An 18,160-nucleotide genomic window follows, 5' to 3' on the forward strand; every position below is an offset into this window, starting at 1 on the left:
TTCTTCAATTCATCCGATCCGACGGCCGAAAATTAAAAAGATGTGTGAGAAGTAAAATGAGATGTGTGGGAGTAATTACGAATTCTATGTTTTAATTAATTAAACTACAAACACACTTAATAAAATTGATAAACAATGGTCAATTTAATTGGTTTTTCTCCGTTCACGACTGTTTAAGACCGACCTAAAGATAGAAAGAGAGGTATATATGGAGACACTTGCCATTCTGTTAAAAAGAAATTTTAGTGACGTACGTGATTGGTAACTTAATCGAGCAAATTCGATAATTAAACATATAAATATATATGTGATAAATGTCCAGATGAAGGGTTTATAGCTACATGCATATCCGTAACATGTTGCCTTTTTCTTTTACTTTTTCTTTTTGTTTTGGTAGTTTAGCAATTAAGCTTGATGCCTGTTATTCTCTAACAAACACTCATCACACTTGTCGTGTTGACGCACTCCACTCTTACTACTCTCCCGCTTTGCACGCCTGAGAATTAGAAGCTGATTAATCAGTAGTTAATGGCTTATTATTATTGCTAATTAAGCTTTGATTTCAAGTGTGAATGCGAGGTTTAATTGCCGTGTGGCCAAAGCTGCTTCCTCTAAACGCGGCCTTGACAATTATACTTGCCTAATATCTTAGTTTTGTCTTTACAATCATTGCTATACTCTTGTTTAAATGGACTGTTAAACGTGAAATGTAGGTTTACAGGTAATAAGAATTTGATATATGCAAGCTTAAAATGTACGCAGCAACAAGAATTTTGTTAGGTTATAGAGAGTGTAATTATTGACAACAAAAAGCAAATTAAATAGTGGTTTTGTTAGCGATCCACGGCTAATCACACCAATATTTATACATTATATGACATGTAAGTTGGGTTTTATTCTAAAACTTCTCCGCGTCATTACGAGTGGAACCCTTAATTGTATAAACTAGTTTGTCATCAATTATCCAATGTGGGAATCTTATACCATTCAACAATTTTTGGCCGTATATCCTCACTTTACATTGAGTAAAGTTTTTTGTTTAGCTGAATCAAAGCAATACAAAGCTGAATGTGGTCGTATCTGAGCCGTACACTAATTCAGTATAGTTGATCTCTTTTTATGCCTTTTAGCTCATGCATATACTAATTTAGATAGAGAAGAACTTCCTTGATCATTGGGTTTTGTATTGAGACACCTACTAACATAACTCTTTGACAATAGAAAGTTTCTAATCTTTTCCATAAAAAGTAATTAGTTATGAACACACGCTTCTTCATCATGGTTTTTATACTTATTTTGGTTAAAGTATACCTAATAAAACGGCTTTGGATATTTCATTTTATCAAGTTTAATAAAAGGAACTCTTTCACACGCAACAGAAGCTGCAGAATAATTCAGCCTCGATGGGGTTGCTTCCTTGAACATGTTTGAAGATTTTGGGGGCATACTGTGAAGAAAAAGAGAAGTTCAGAAGGATGTTTCGGTTTGATTGCGTGCAGGAAGTGTACAGAAAACCCCAGGTGGCAATGGCATCGTAAAAATAGGATAAGCAAATTCAATTCGTTAATTGTTACTTAGTGTTCCAAACCTATGGACCAACTAAATAGATATTAGAAAAATGTAGTTTTATGTCTTCTTGAAGATGCCCTAGTTAAGTAATTGGACTAGAAATTTGTCCTAGACAAGTGTTACAACCCATCCCTAAATTTACGTTTTTATTTATTTTAATCGAGGGAATTGACGGAAATGCCCTAGGGGCAAAACATAATTTTATGAGGATGTATTTGATCCTCGTATATTCTATCATGTTTCTTGACATATTTGGATAGAGCTCGACCTCATGAACGCGTAGGTGCAAACCGTTTGTGAAATGGAGTTATAACGAATAAGTTATTAATAAGTGAAGTGAAGGGCAAACTGGATAATTTACCATTTAATTGGAAGGCTCCAGAAAATCTGGAGTAATGGGATGAGCCACATGTGTGGCTAAGATTGAGAAGGGAAGTGAGATGGACGGAGGAGATGAAGGAAGCAAGGAGATAAAGGAGGGAAAGAAGGGAGGGAGATGGCCAATTGGGGGAGAGAACAAGGAAGGGAAATGAGAGAAAGGGGAAATGGGGGATTCTTGACCCGCGCCCTTTTGACCCTACCTGCTCGGCTCTTTGCTCTTCCGACGGCTTTCCTCCCATTTTTTAGGCGAATTAAATCAAACCATCACTTGGAAAACCCTCAATGATCTTCCCTCTTCCTATTACACCCAAAAAATAAAGTGATTTGGCCTTGAAATTAGGAGAACCCGCATGGTGGGGTGCGGCGGCTTTGTGTTCGAATCACCTAAATTTGAATCTAACTACATACATCTCCACCACCATTAGACTTCCATTAAGGCCTGGAACAAAGCCCAAACAACTATAGGGATAGCGGAGCACCGGAAGTGACGGATCGAAGCCACCCATTTTTAGGGTTCCCGCGGGTTTGAGATGAATTGGAGCTTTTTCCCGGCCAAATTAGATTTGGCCATAGGTATAAAACTTGCTCTACTCATTGAGATTTTAATTCCTGTAAATTTTGGTAATTTTTGGAAATAGTTGGATTTTCTGGTGAGTCGAGGCGACTGACTGCCACATGTGGAGGCGCGTCGGCCGAGGTATCCCCTGACCTTATTAGGCTAAATTTGATACCCCCAATTCCATATGTGAAGTCCGATTAATGAAATTTCATCGTTTGAACATAGTTATGATAGAGATCATCACTTGATCCTTATATGAACTGATGATCCAACCGTTGGATCGTCACCAAATTTTAATACATTATAATACATAATATTTGAGGACAATAGGAACTGACGGATCGGGAATCCAAGATACGGATATTCCCGAACTTAATTTGTAAGCTCGTAAAATAAAACGTCGGCAACCACTTAATTCTGGCAATTGGTGGAGATCCGGCCGTTGGATCGTAATGAAATTTTAGTATGGTGTTCTAGAAGCATAATGTGTATCTTTGGAAGTTACGGATTGGAAATCCGATGTGCAGATCTTCTGGATTGAGTTACGTAGGATTGTGGACCCTACCGTCGACTTTTGACCGACGGTTGATTTTTGGTCAATGGGTTTCAAATCATTCTAGAACGTCCTTGGGGATGTATTTTATGTATGTTACATGTTCTATCGATAAGAATTCTGAGACGCTATTTGATAATTGTTTTTGGCGACGATGGTTCATGATGCCTCGATATTCGTGCTAGGGAATTGTAGTGCAGACTTCAAGTGAGTGGGTCTTATCCTTTTTTTAGTTTATATATGATTGATAGTTCCACAAATGCTTTTAAATTGACTTATGCATTTTATGCCTTGTCATATATATATATATATATATATATATATATATATATATATATTTTAAATACTATGATATGGTTGAGTTTTAGATTGCATCATGGCATATATCCTTATGCATATTACTTGCATATAATTGTTGTGAATTCTTGGAAGTGCTAAGGTGAACGCGGGAGGCGCAGGTAAGTTCTGGTGAGTTTATGGTGTTATTTGAAATGATCGAGTTGTGGCATGACTATATTTATGTTTTATGCAACTTCAACACTTTCGTACAAGTTGAAATAATAGGCAACTTCGACACTGTCGTACATGTTGCAATAATGGGCAACTCTGACACTGTCGTACAGGTTGCAATAATAGGCAACTCCGATACTGTCATACAGGTTGCCTATAAGTCGTACAGGTTGTATTAGGCAACTCCAACTTGTGTGTTATCATAGATTGATTTATGAGTTGGACATGTTGCCTTAGGAAACTCCGACTCATGTGACAGTATAGATTGATGAGGACCTGATTTTATTATACTGTTGCTAATATGTAGTGATTTGGAATATTTTTGGATTTACTGTTGATTCGCATTTGATTTCATACTTATACGTAGTATGATTTTCTAGAAACTATACAGGTTTTACAGCGAGGGGTTACAACATTTGCAAAAGGTTCTTGGTTTTAATAGCTGAGCTTTCTTATCAACGAGGATTCGTGGCAAATCTTGGTATTGAAGATTACCTTCGATGGTACAATTCTTAATCCACTCTACTGTACTCTACTTATGCTTTGACATCACGTGTGAAATGGGTTCATTCATACTCATAGTGCACTCTTGTATTTAGGCACTTTTAGGTTTAAATTCATTCACATTTTCCACATCACTTTATGGTTTCGTCACCTTCCAGGTGTTGGCCAGCACAACTCGATTCAGAGTTCTAGTGGACAATCTGGGTCGGGATGTGTCGGTTTGATATCAGAGCATAAGTTGGGCAGTATTGCATTCATCACACACGTGATGTAAACATTCTTAGTTTTTAAACCTAAGTATCGAGTCTTGCCACCTCATCGAATACAAAAAATGTGCTAGCTTTTCCTAAGTTTTGGGCAGTTTTGTCGACTCGTCGACATTTTAGAAGATCATTTTGGCGAATGCCTCTAAGTGATAACTGAAGAATTTACCTGCCAAAGAAATATGTAGATTTGAGATAAGTTGATAGCCCTAAAGCAGGGCTACTATATCGACAGATGTACATCACGGGAGAATTACCTACAAATTCCACTACCATTTAGTCATTTCTGCCAAACCTTTCAAGAATGGAAGCTAAGAATAATTTTGATTCCTTGGTAGCATCCGTTAGTATATCATCTATTAGAATTCTTGCGAAGTTTACTTCGTCGAGATTTCAGAAACATCATTAAGTGATAACCAGGTGCTAAAGTGGTAGCACTCGATGAGAGAACACTTTGGGACAATCACTTTTGGTTCTTGAGGGAACTAATATCTTCAAACACTATTGATCATTTCGAACATTCAGGAGGAAAATTGACTTTCATTTAAGCTCCATCAGTGGTTAGAGCGTCGGAGTTGATTTGAGGATGCATATATTTGGCATCACTTATCAAAATTCTACCAAGGATACCACTGATGCGAAAAGTAGATTCCACCATCAATCCACTTTCTCGTACTACACCAGTTTTCTTACATCATTTGAAAGACTACTTCGATCTTGAGGAACTTGGTTACGAGAGTTTACCGACTAGGAATTTATCTAACCAAACACCTTATCTAGGGAATCTCAAATCTATCCGCGAAGGTGAAAGGCCGAATCTTATGTTAGTACCTAGATTTTAACAAATAATCGGGTAACAATTAAAATCGTTCATCCATACTTCAAATTGTTGGTCTGCGTGGCAAACTTTTGGAACTCAGAATTTTCTCCCAAAGCTTGTTGAATTCACAGTAGTCTTACCAATGACTTCTCATCCACCTCGGTGATGAGATCAAATTCTCTAAACGTCGATAATCAGTTTTATACCCAATTTCTCAAACGTTAGTTTTGCTTAGATTGGTACTTATCTCGGGGGACGTGATCTTCGTAGGCAATATTCTTTCCTTTTTTCCAAAAATAGTTTAGAAGAAGAAGATTGAAATTCTCACAAAGTGTTGTGAGATTTGAGATATCCCTAGTCTTGTCGAGTTTATCGACAATTGGTTAGCGATTTTTCATCTATAGTGTTTTTCCTCACTTATTGGCTAAGGAAAGTTAGTTAAGCTTGGGGTGTTGATTATGAATAAAGTTTCTGACAACCGAACTATTGTTCTCACCTCACCATCGCTTTACACTTTTCAATGACGTTGATCATCTTGGAAATCCATGATGATGTGTTCCTTAGGTATTTCAATTGTGCAGAGGCAACGTGACGGAGTATCACTTATATTTTCCAACGGTTAGAATCATTCGAAATGAACCATCATATATATGATCTAGGGTCAACAATTATCATTTTCATTTGAAAACCGAATGGTATTTCTCAGTGGAGAAACATGTCCAGGACCTTTAACAATCTTAGACTTTTCAAATATATTCTCATATGAAATAAGCTAAATTGCTGACAACAGTAGTGGAAGAACCAAATCAACATCTACGTTTGCATTATCGTGTATCATCCTGATGGTGCGGCCGTTTGCCATAGCAAAAGACGTTATCTACCCATGAGTTATTTTCAGCCTGTCTTATTCCATTTTAGTTGAAATTCGCAAGTATTGGTTTGACGTTATTTCCAGGTCATCAAGAAATCATTCGAGTGGTTATAATTATTTTTTGTGTCCGAATGGAGATGGAAAATATCACCATACGCTCCCGGTATGGGGTATCTTGCACATGTGGAGATCATGATGATGTTTCTGTGATTACTAACCGACTTGACAAATTACCCCACTTTCCATTAGTCCAGAAGGCGTACATTTCTGACCACTTGGTAAAATTACTTATTTTTAAATTTGTTGGATTTTCTAGCACTTCGATCAGCGTCTACACCGATGGTGATTCCATATTCACCTTTTTGTGCTGGAAGGCATTCCAATCATCCTGGGATATGTGTCCACACAACTGCATCTCGTATTATTTTTTTTGATGTAGACAGACTGTATAGAAAACTGGTCAACGCTTAAATTTTAGTGTGATCATTAATTCCTCAATCACCCAATGAATACTCTGCTGAATGAATCTTGATCTTTGGTGATTGAATATTCCAGAAACTACTAAGGCAGTGAGATGTTATACATTAATTCCAATTACCTTATATTCTAGATTTGTTGTACTTGTTTTGACCATCAGATTCTTGATTATTCTTTTAGCCTTCTCGATTCGAGAGGGAAATTCAATATAAAGTTGCTCGCTAAGACATCGTGGACTACACTGTTTGACTACTTAGTGTGCATATCACGATTGCATCTCTCTGTGACACTCGTTTTATTTCCAAGTTGTGGGAAGCCTTTTTGAAGGTTATGAGTACTAAGTTTTGTTTAGTATCATATTTTCACCCTTAAGCTAATGATTAGTCTGAAACGAGCTACTCAAACCTTAGTGGACATGTTGCATTTTGTCCATTCTACAATTAGCATAGTTGTAATACATAGTTATCTTTATTTTAGTTGGTTGTAACTACGGTTACAATTTTTTATTTTGAGTATGGCATTGTTGAGACGTACTGTGAAAATTTTATCCATAGCACATGATTGATAGAAAAGTATTATGAACAGGTAGTTGAATGATTGAGATTACGGTGTAACAAATTGTGTGTTATTTGCGTTGTCGCCCGAGAAGGCAGTACGTGAGCGCGATTGAGGCGCTAATTGGATGATTTATGCGTATTTTCCCAATGGGGGGCATGATGGTAAAACTGCACCCTCGAGAATTTATTGTTCACTTATTGGGACAACAGTGAGTTATTGGCATTACGGGCTGCAAACCGTGATATTAAGAACTTAATTATTGAACTCATTAAGCAAGTGGACATCTAGGTCAGTCTATGTTTAGTTGTTTATTTATTGTTTGGGCTTAACCCAAAGATACCACACACTCATCTTTGGGGCACGTGACACCTACGGTTGTGTAGGCGAAGATTTTCTATTTTAAGTGTTGTTTTCAATACAACTATTTTAACTTCACTTTATTATATACGTACTTCGACGTTACGTTGTTATACATCTATTTTCTACTTTCTGTTTTTATAAAGGAATGTCTATTTTAGTATTGTACTGAAGGAGAATGAGAGTTTGAGTTTAGAAGCATGAAAGAGGGATCATTGTACTCCGATCACGACGGAATGTCAATCTCCTTTATACAGCTGCTCTAACTTGATTTCGTCTTTATACATTTTCTTTCTATCTAGAGTATTTTATGTGTAACAAGTGTTTCTTTTTTTAAATTTCGGGGATAAATTTTTTTTAAGGTGGGTAGATTGTTACAACCCGTCACTAAATTTATGTTTTTATTTATTTTAATCGAGGGAATTGACGGAAATGCCCTAGGGGGAAAACGTAATTTTTCGAGGACGTATTTGATCCTCATATATTCTGTCATGTTTCTTGACATATTTGAATAGAGCTCGACCTCACGATTGCGTAGACGCAAACCGTTTATGAAATGGAGTTATAGTGAATGAGTTATTAATGAGTGAAGTGGAGGGAAAAATAGATAATTTACTATTTAATTAGAAGGCTTCGGAAAATCTGGAGTAATGGGATGAACCACGTGTGTGGCTGAGATTGAAAAGGGAAGTGAGATGAACGGAGGAGATGAAGGAAGTAAGGAGAGAAATGAGGGAAAGGAAGGAGGGAGATGGCCAATTGGGGGAAAGAACAAGGAGGGGAAAGGAGAGAAAGGGGAAACAGGAGGGATTCTTGACCTGCGCCCTTTTGACCCGACCCAATCGGCTCCTTACTCTTCCAATGGCTTTCCGCCCATTTTTCTGGTGAATTAAATCAAACCATCACTTGGAAAATCCTCCAAGATCTTCCCTCTTTCTATTACACCCCAAAAATCAAGGGATTTGGCCTTGAAATTAGGAGAACTCGCACGGTGGGATGTGGCGGCTTTGTGTTCGAATCACCTAAATCTGAAGCTAACTACATGCATCTCCACCACCATTAGACTTCCATTGAGGCCTGAAACAAAGCCCAAACAACTATAGGGATAACGGAGCACCGGAAGTGATGGATCCAAGCCACCCATTCTTAGGGTTTCGGAGGGTTCGAGATGAATTGGAGCCTTTTCCTGGCCAAATTAGACTTGGCCACAAGTATAAAACTTGTTCTACTCATTCAAATCTTCATTCATGTAAATTTTAGTAATTTTTGGAAATAGTTGGATTTTCTGATGAGTCGGGGTGGCCGACCGCGACATGTGGTGGCGCGTGAGCCGAGGTATCCCCTGACCTTCCTAGGCTAAATTTGATACCCCCAATTCCATATGTGAAGTCTGATTGATGAAATTTCATCATTTGAACATAGTTGTGATAGAGACCGTTACTTGATCCTTATATGAATTGACGATCCAACTGTTGGATCATCACCAAACTTTAATACGTTATAATACATAATATTTGAGGACAATAGGAACTGATGGATTGGGAATATAACATATGGATCTTTCCGAAGTGAATTGGGAAGCTCATAAAATAAAACGTTGGCCGCCACTTAATTCTAGCAATTGGCGGAGATCCGACTGTTGGATCATAATGAAATTTTAGTATGATGTTCTAGAAGCATACTGTGGAGCTTTGGAAGTTACGAATCAGAAATTTGAGGTGTGGATCTTCTGGATTGAGTTACGTAGGATTGTGGACCCTACAGTGGATTTTTGACTGATGGTTGACTTTTGGTCAATGATTTTCAAATCATTCTAGAACGTCTTTGGGGATGTATTTTATGTACGTTACGTGTTCTATCGATAAGAATTCTGAGACATTATTTGATAATTGTTCTAGGCGACGATGGTTCGTGACGCGTTGATATTCGTGCTAAGGAGTTGTAGCACAGACTTCAGGTGAATGGGTCTTATCCTTTTTATAGTATATATATGATTGATAGTTCCACAAATGCTTTTAAATTGATTTATACATTTTATGCCATGTCATATATATATATATATATATATTTTTTTTTTTTTTTTAAATACTATGATATGGTTGAGTTTTAGATTGCATCATGGCATATCCATATGCATATTACCTACGTATAATTATTGAGAATGCTTGGAAGTGCTAAGGTGAACGTGGGATGCGCATGTCAATTTAGGTGAGTTTATGGTGTTATTTGAAATGATTGAGTTATGGCATAACTATATTTATGTTTTATGGAACTCCGACATTGTTATACAGGTTGCAATAATAGGAAACTCCGACACTGTCATACAAGTTGCAATAATGGGCAACTTCGACACTGTTGTACATGTTGCATTAGGCAACTCCGACTCGTGTGTTATCATAGATTGATTTATGAGTTGTACAGGTTGCCTTAGGCAACTCCGACTCGTGTGTTATCATAGATTGATTTATGAGTTGTACAGGTTGCCTTAGGCAACTCCGACTCGTGTGACAGCATAGATTGATGAGCACCTGATTTTATTATGCTGTTGTTGATATGTAGTGATTTGGAATATTTCTGGATTTACTATTGATTTGCATTTGATTTCATACTTATACGTAGTATGATTTTGTGGAAACTATACAGGTTTTACAGCAAGGGGTTACAACATTTTCAAAAGGTTTTTTTATTTTTACTAAAACTTTATTTTCAGGCCCACTTACCCTTGTTTTTCGCCCCTCCAGGTTTTAATAGCTGAGATTTCTTATCGATGAGGATTAATGGCAAATCTTGGTATTGGAGATTACCTTCGATGGTATGATTCTCAATCCACTCTACTATACTTTATTTATTCTCTGACGTCAAGTGTAAAATGGGTTCATTCCCGCTCACAGCGCACTCTTGTATTTAGGCACTTTTAGGTTTAAATTCATTCACATTTTCTACATCACTACACTTTATGGTTTCATCACCTTCCATATGTCGGCCAACACAACTCGATTAGGAGTCCTAGTGGACAATCCGAGCCAGGGTGTGTCACAAACATGTTAGTTACCTTTGCAAATCGACAAAATTTTGAGTAGCTAGTTTTGTATTTTTTACTTAATATATACAGGTAATATTTAACATTAAATTTATTTGAATTACGAAAAATTGGAATTCAAATTTTGGTGTAGGTGCATCGTGTTTTAGTCAATTTAATTAAGCCGAAGTTTATAAATTATTCCTTGATTTACCTTTTTCTTGGGTTAGAAATTAAAATACGTTAATATTGCATATCAATAGAAATTGATCTGATAATTTATGGTGGAGATTCAAGAAAATAAAGTCAAGAGAAACGTGAAAGAAAAAAGACTGGAGACCATCTGATAGTACGTCATTACTCTCATTTAATTTTCCTAATTTTGACATTTGGGGATTGAGGTGTTAATTACATAATACTAATGTAATTGCTATGCTTTTCGTTATAATTATTTCGATGGCTCTGCAGTCGACTCTACACACAAAACTGATCTAAAATATTTGCTTCTTCGCTCGCTTCTCTTGACTCTATTTGTTAGCGGATTTTGAAGGGTACGCAGTCACATTAGGCGAAAGAAGGTCAAAGAAACAAAGTATTAATTTGGTAATAAAAAGATTATCCACTAGCTAGTACTATTTTATTGGTGTTTAATTTAGTTTATTTGAGTTTACTGTTTGTCTTTTTCTTAAAAAATTTGGTCAGAAACAGTAATATTGATTAGTCAAAATTTATTAGGGATGGCTGGCTATGCGACCAATTGGGTTCAAATTGGAATTTAAATCACATTTTCTTGTCTTAAAATTGTTCAAATTTGGTGCAACATATAATATCCATTTCTGGTACCAAACTGTTAGCGTTGGACTCCATGAAATATGTGATATGGTGTTCTAGAGGAAGGAAATGACGACATCGCTTCTCTAGTTTTACACTCCATTTTCATGGAAAATTAAAGTTAAATAATAAAGAAAAACTAATGAAAAAAGCTTGAAAATTTTGAGTTTTAATGATAAAAACAAAATAAAAGGTAAAGTGAATAGTACCAGGATTAATTTTTTAGCATCAAAATGTGGTTTTTCGTTAAAGTAAACAGTACCGTGGACTTTTCATTAAAACTCCCAAATAATAATTATACAAGCATGCATGCACCTATTGTAGGGTGGGCTTTTTCAACCGAAAAGGATTCTCGCAGGATTCTTTTTCTGGAGATCTCGGGAATTCCATGATTCGAACTATCCATACGATGTACGATACTACGATGTATGATGAACGGTCATAATCACGAGATTTTTAAAAAATTTAAAATTAAATATAAATAATACCTAATAAAAATTAACCGTACGATTTACGATAAACGATCATAATCACGAGATCCTAAAAAAGGGATCCAACGAGGATACTTTTCTAGCAGCCACTTTTATCACTATTGTTACATATAAGAATTATAATACTACGAGAAAATGTGAATGGACTAAAAGTTTTCTCCTATTTGAAAACCATTAGCAGGCATTCGCACGCAACGACTCAAAGACGAGTTGTATTGGGGTTCAAAGTTGCTAATTAATTTGGTGTAAATTATTTGCAGTTGGGAAAAACCGTTGTGCGTTCGGTCAGCTGCTGAGACACCCAGTGAGCAGGTTTATGACATTGTATTTGGTCGTAGCCAAGATATTAGGCACATGCTTCATGTACAGTTAAATTCAAAATTGACTTTGCATACTAATACCATATATTTAACCACAGATTCCTACTCAGTTTCCCAAAAAGAACGGGCAAAAAACCCACAGATACGAGAGATTTTTTAGTGTGTTTTGAATATGATTATATATGTTATATGTCACTATACAAATGAAGGAATACTTAAAAAGAAAAACTTTCGTTCATATGTATAATATAACATATGGCTTACTGCCCTGTATTCCAAGCACACTGAAAAATCTCTCCAGATATCTACAGTTTCACTCTAAGTTTTAGCTTCCTTTAATCATAGTTTAATTGCTCCAAAGTATGACTGCTCAGTTGTTGGAACTGGGTAACATTGGTTTTCAATAAAGTTCTTTATCTTATAATTACGTTATGACATTTAAGAGATATTTGATGCTTGTAGGTTTTCGTTTGTCAGTCGTTAACATCGATCAAAGTTGATATGAAAAAGGGCAGTTATAAAACACATCCACTTACAAAAAAGTAAAAAAGAAAGAAGAAACATTTCCAGAAACTAGAGTCTTATTTCCTCTTCTTCCGACATCATTTCTCCTTTGAACGACATTTCCTCTTCTTTTTTCATTTCAGTGAAACTTCCTTAAAAGAAAATAAAGGAGAAAGATTTTGCCGAATTACACTTCACATTTCATTTCAAACTTTTGCACACATGATTTTTCTATAGTTGTTAGACAGAATCATTTGTTTATGCCTTGCGGATTAATTCGCTTCTATTTCGTTGGTTTGGGATGTTTAGCATGTTGTATAACAAAAACAACATAATTGTAATAAACAAAATAAATTACAATTCGAATCGTTATGGTTCGGGCAGTTTAGCGCACGTAATAGTTTGTCTTTTCTTTTAAAAATGGACATTTTGTTACTATAAAGTTATAAATGGTTACATTAATGACACTAGGATTTCGAATTGGACTGTGCTGGCCAACATCCAGAGGACAAAGCCATAAAGTATAGTGATGTGGAAAATGTGAATAAATTTAAACCTAAAAGTACCTAAAGACGAGAGTGCGTTGTGAGCAGGGATGAACACATTTCACATGCGACGTTAGAGTATAAGTAAAGTACAGTAGTGTGGGTAAGGATCATACCCTCTGAGGTAGCCACCTATACTGAGATTTGCCAAGAATCCTCGTCGATACGGACTTTCAGCAGCTAAAACCTGGAGGGGCGCAAAAACAAGGGTGAGTGGACCTGAAAATAAAGTTTTAATAAAAACCTTTTGAAAAGTTATAACCCCTCGCTGTAAAACTTGTATAATTTCCTAGAAAATAATAATACATACGTATATAGAAATCATGCTCGAGAGTAGTGAAAACTGAGTATATGCCATGTCAAGTATCTCAGCAATGAAATAAGTAAGCTAGGTGAAATAAATCAATGTAAAATGATATGCCAGTCGGAGTCACCTAACGTGACTTGTACGGCTGAACCTATAGCTCATTAACCAATTCCTGCACACGAGTCGAAACTACCTAATGTGGTCTGTACGACAGACTGGGTGTAAATAGATACGCTCAAGTGCTACGATCACATGAAGGCTGTTCAAAGTATCACAAGTCATCTACGAGTTGGAACCACCTAATGTGGTCCGTACGATAGGCTGGCACCTCCCTTGGATCCAAGGTGAGTGTGCGGTGTGGGAGGTGAACGATCACGTGAAGGCTGGCCTTGGCCTCGGGTGGAGCACTAACATCGGGGTGTAGGATAATGAGCATTAAATGCATCTAAACATAACCATACACACTACAATCACTACCATCCATATGCACTCACCTGAAGCTTACCTAGGCGTCCATAGCGTCATGCAATAATATGCATATCTATACTAATACATACACTAAAATGTAATGCAATTGACATGACATTTAAAAACGTAAATCCATTTAAAATCATTTCTGGGAAAATGGAAAACATATATACGTATATATAGAAAACCAAAAGCCCACTCACCTGGAGTCCGCGCTACAACTCCTTAGCACAAACATCAAGGTGTCATGAACGATCGGCGCCTAGAATAATTATCAAATCATGTTTTAGAATTGTTATCAATAGAACATATAACTTACATAGCCTATTCGGGAAGATCCGTATGTCGGATTCCCGATCCGTAAGTTTCAAATATCCTCAAATATTATGTATTATAACGCATCAAAGTTTGGTGACTATCCAACAGTCGGATCGTCGATTGCTATAATAATCAAGTGGCAGACCTTAATGGAACTAAGTTTAAATGACAGAAATTGGCCAATTGGACTTCACCAATGGAATCAGGGTATTCAAATTTAGCCTAGGAAGGTTAGGGGACGTCTCGACCCACGGGCCGCTGCAGGTGACGGTCGGCCGCTCTAGCTTGCTAGAAAAATTCAATTATTTCCAAAAATTCTCAAACTTCACAGAAATGAAGATCTCAGTGGATAAAGCAACTTTCATACCTATGACTAAGGCCAATTTGGCCGGGAAATGTTCTAATTTCATCCAAACCCACCATAAACCCTTAAAATTGGGTAGTTGTTGATTCGTCTCCAAACAAACTCCGACGCCTCTTCCAAGGCTTGGGCCTTGCTCCTGGAATTGAGGAGAGTCCATTGGTAGTGGTGGTTGATGGAGTTAGCTTCACGATCATTGAATTTTCGCCGTGCACCCCTGGAACCCACGGGTTCCATTCTTCCCGGAATCAAGGCTAAATCTAGTGAAATTTGATTGGAAATGGAAGATGGGAGGTCATGGAAGGTTTCTCAGGTAGTGTGTGGCAACGATTTGACAGAAAAACCGACGAAAACCGCCGGAAAAGATGGCGGAACCCGGTCGGGTCGCCGATCAATGGGGAACCCAGCAGGTTCCTGTCCTTCTCCCCTTCTCTCATTTTCCTCCTTTCCTTTTTTTCCCATTGGTTCTCGTCATTTTCTCTCTTCCCCATTGGTCCCATTCCTCCCTCCTTTCTCTCCTTTATCCTCCATCTCCACCAACCATCTTTCTTTCTTTTAATCTGGGCCACACACGTGGCTCCACCAAATTTTGCTCCAAAAATCTGGAGCATTCCAGAAAATAACTAATTTACTAAAATGCCCCCGACTTTAAACGTTAATATCTCATTCGTTATAACTCTAAATCACGATCCATTTGTGCCTGCGCATCTGTAGCAACGAGTACTACGGGAATACACCAAGAAAATGAACCTTATGTAACATGACATGGAAGTCAACAAAAGTCAACACTTTGTCTCCAAAGACATTTTCGTAAATTCACTTTTTAAAATTATAAAAATCATAATAATTGGGGACATGTCGTTACAGTAATGTCCCTTTCATACAATGAACCATCAAATTAACTATTATCTTTTTACATGATATTCGATAGGCGTATTTTTTACTTACACGAACGTCAGATTAGTGACATTAATCATTCCTACTTATATCTAAAAGGCTAAAGATTTCTTGAAAAAAGTTCTTATTTGATTGTCCGTATGGCATTTGTATCCATTAATTTGTCATCGATACGACTATATACAAGCAAAAGATGAAACGGCTACGTGTTAAAAATAAAGTTAATTTGATAGATAGATTAACAGAGAGAACAATGGTGTACTAGTTCATAAGGGTAGTAACGTGTCAATTCTCAAAAGTTAGGGACCAAAATGTTACTCAACCTAGACTACAGGGATACAACAATAATTAACCGAAAAAAATACATATAATTGGTACAACAAAATTATGACAGTGGCCCAAGTGTAAAGCTATAAATTAGCTGGGAAACTTGGGCTTATAAGTTAGTTTGCAAGTCAAGTGAACTTCAAGAACCCAAGTATACACCTCCATCCCAATCAAATTTGTAGAGGTCCATTGAACGGCAAGTTGGACTTGAATTTTGGTCACAGGAATGGTTCCTCAAAACTATTTGTTCATGCACTTCAAGTTTTCATACAGAGAATTTTGCAAACAAGATATTCCTCCTTCTTAGGCATTCATCAGAGTGACCAAGCGATAAGTGCCATAAGAAAAGAGAGGGGGGACGTGGGAAATTGAGTGCTACAGGCCTGTCAAGTAGAAGCAGAGCATGCTCAATAAGTTTTTATGTGTAATTCAAATTTTGTAACACATGTTATATATTTATATATGTTTTAATTAGATAGAATCATGCATGGTAAGTCCAAAATTATGTTTTTCTATCATTTTTTTTTTTTTTGAGAAAATAAGCATTCTGGTACGTTGTATAATATCTAGGTCATGATTGTCAATTTCCTTGCGTCTGCCATGCAATTAGATGGTTCATAACTTGAGAATTGGGTTGGTGAGAAATCATGTGAACCAGAACCAAGACCAACTGTGGAGCCGTGGAGGCTCAGGCTTATACAGGTTACACTACGCAAACGAAACGTATACAATATATACAAGGTGGGGAAAGAGACATGGAGAAATTAAATGCAAGAAAAGCAGAAGAAGAAGAAGAAGAAGAAGAAGAAGAAGAAGAAGAAGAAGAAGAGAAAAGAAAATGGTTCAGAGTACTGAGAGGTTCAGAGACTCCTGCCTGGCCTTGGCTGAACAGATACATATATAATTACAGTATTACACAACCACAACTTTTGTATGTCACTCTTCATCATCATCGTGCAGTATTACAAAACCACAACTTTTGTATGGCACTCTTCATCATCATCGTGTCGTTTGTTGTCCAGTGTCCACAGAATCACACTATTCACATTTGTCAGAATGCTGCTGTCATGAGAGAGAGAGAAAGAGAGAGAGAGAATCTTCTAGGGGAGGGTAAAGAGCAGAAAGAGGAGGGCCTAAAAAATAATCATTTCACTGCTTTCTGGGCAAAGGCACACTTGAGACTATTGTCCATGCATGAACTTGGGCCACAAACTTTTGTGGCATGGAGGTTTCTTTCTAAACACATGTTTTAATTAATATTGTAGCAAATATATATATACACATACACACTAGCTACTACCGTTAGGTTGGATTTGCATGATTAGTTCCCAAATCATCATTTCCTCAATCCACAGAATTAATTGGCATGTAAGTAAAGAAAAGAAAATTATCAAAACCACTATAATTGCTCTAGATTTCTGATTCTTTCTTTTGGAGTTCATGGTTAGAATATCCTCCTAAAAAGCTAAAAATATCCATCTTTATCCACATATTTCTCCTTTGAATATCTCCCACTCCTATTGTTTTATTTTTGGTCCTACCCAGTACTTAAAATTATAAAAACCATACAAAATGGTTTCTGATACAAGTTCATATCAAATATTCTAAAATTTTCATCCCCACACTGAAAAGCACTAGCCTAAAAGTGTTATAATGAGATTATACTGTATAAGTGATATATCTCAAGTATACAATACTTATCACGTGATTTTCATTGGTAGAAAAACCATTTGCATGACCAAACTTTATGCGATGACATAAAACTCGTTGCATAAAACAGGTTAGTGCGACGAAGGTAACATTCCGTCGCTCAAACCGATCAAAAATAATTTAATGGGACAAACATGTTGAGCGACGCCATGTTTTGTGGTGCAAAAGTAGCTTAAGCGACAAAAAAACTCGTCGTCGCACTAAGGTTTGCAGAAAAACGCACGAATGCTTGTATTTTTGGCGCCAAAAAAGCTTAACCACTTTTTTGTCGCGCAAAAGTTTTGTCAGTTGTTTGGTCAAAATGTTGAATGTGGTATTTACTCCATGGTTTTGCATGACGAAGGTTTCGTTGCGCATAGTAGTCTGAATTCCTTTAAATAGTCAGTTTCGCTATTTCTCTTCACAATTCAATCCGAAAACTCTTTACTTTCACTGAATTATTATTCCAATTTTTGTTTGTTTTTTTTGTACGCGATGGCCGACTATGGTGGTCCTTCGAGTTCAGGGCTAAGGTTCTGAGAAAGGTAATATGTACTAAATTTTGTTGGTTGTTTAATTAATTAAATATTTAAGTAGACTAATATAAGTTTTTATTTTGTTGATAGACAAGAAAAAGAAAAGAGCTGCGACATGTGTTCGA

The sequence above is a fragment of the Pyrus communis genome, chromosome 5 (assembly GCF_041283825.1).
Source record: "Pyrus communis isolate YQ-2024b chromosome 5, ASM4128382v1, whole genome shotgun sequence".
NCBI lineage: Eukaryota > Viridiplantae > Streptophyta > Magnoliopsida > Rosales > Rosaceae > Pyrus > Pyrus communis.